Consider the following 1,396-nt stretch of genomic DNA (forward strand, 5'->3'; position numbering starts at 1 on the left):
TCTAAGCTAAATACTGTAATCTTGAGAGTGCCCAAATTCTGTTTGTAACATTCCAGAGCAGGCATCTCAGTGAGCTCAACTTGTAGGGTTTGGGATGGTGGCTCTGATGGTCTTGGGCACCTGTGAAAACAGCTTTCAGCTGTGGCAAGGTGCTGTGGGACCGCTGTGACAGGGATGCCTGGGGCCTCTGATGTTGGTGACATCAGCAATTGACAGCGGTTTGGATTTTTTTTTTTGACTTGCAGATTCAGAAGACCAGAAGTGTGAAGTCTGTTAGATAGGTGTGTGTTAGTGCTGGAGGTTTTATAAGACTTACTTTGATCACTGTCTTAAAACTTCTTGATGTTTTCTGTGCCTCTTGGGCCTGAAACTATGGGCTGAAAAACCCCGTGACTTGGTGCCTGAAGGGTCCCCAGTGATGAACTCCGTAGATTAAAGATGCTGCTTGATTTTGGCTGAGGGTGCCGGGGGAGCAAGTGCCTCAGTCCCTGCTGCAGTGGGAGCAGCTGGGCCCGACACCCTGTTCCGATGCTGTTATTCGAGCGGAGAATTTGGAAAGCTCAGCGTTCTGAGCTATGGTTATGTTCTCACTTAATAAGGTGTTAACTGACGTTGGGCACTCTGTGGAGAGTTCGGCTATGCGTGGAGGTTAACGGTTCCTGGCATCTTGTCTGCTATAAACGAGCTTTCAGACACGGGGAAAGAGTTACCACACGCTCTCAGTGCGTGAGTTTTTTTCTTAACATAAAAAAAAACCCGAAACGCATCAAAACCCCCCACACGCGAGGCGGAGGAAGCGGCTCGGCGGGCCGGGCGGTGCGGGGCGGCGGAGCGGCCGCTGGAGGGCAGGCGAGCCGTGCGGAGCGGGGCCCGGCCGAGCCCGCACCGAGCCCGGCACTGCCTGACCCGCTGTCCGCGTCCCGCCGCGGGAGCGGAGCCGGGCCATGCACCGGCCGGGTGTCCCGGCCCGCGGGGGCCGCGCCGGGGCTGCCGGGGCCCCGCTGCCGCCCGCCCGGGGCCGGGACGCGCTCCGGCCCGCTCGGAGGTAAGGGCGGACCGGCCCCGGAGCGGAGAACACGTGTTAGCGGAGCGGGGCAGCGGCAGCGGCCGCTGTGCCGGGGCGCTGCGGACCCCTCGCGTTCCGGGCGAGCAGCGGCGCCGCCCGCTCCGTCGGGCCGGGGAGGGCGCGGGGCAGCCGGAGCCCCCTCCCTTCCTCATTTTTCAAAAAAAGGCTTCCCGGGCCGGCGCTGCCCTCCGGCCGGGCGGTGCCCCCTCCGCGCAGGCGGTGCCAGCCCCGGGGGCCGCCCGGGCGGATCCCGCCTCCCGCTCCGCGCCCCGCGATGCCGCCCGCCCGCAGCGCGGAGCGGGCGCGGGGCGCAGCCCGGAGCGGGGCGCG

At 63.6% G+C, this 1,396-nt stretch overlaps 1 protein-coding gene across 1 annotated transcript in view; it reads left to right on the forward strand.

Annotated features, from left to right (window-relative positions):
- The first annotated feature begins 683 nt into the window (after nucleotides 1-683).
- Nucleotides 684-1,396, forward strand: part of FGF18 (fibroblast growth factor 18) — a 76,846-nt gene continuing 76,133 nt past the window's right edge. The window contains exon 1 of the mRNA XM_027705032.1: nucleotides 684-726. The gene's annotated coding sequence lies outside the window, so the exon portion shown is untranslated. The remainder of the gene's footprint in view (nucleotides 727-1,396) is intronic.

Source organism: Neopelma chrysocephalum, unplaced genomic scaffold (genome assembly GCF_003984885.1).
Source record: "Neopelma chrysocephalum unplaced genomic scaffold, ASM398488v2 Primary Assembly neopelma1_303, whole genome shotgun sequence".
Lineage (NCBI taxonomy): Eukaryota > Metazoa > Chordata > Aves > Passeriformes > Pipridae > Neopelma > Neopelma chrysocephalum.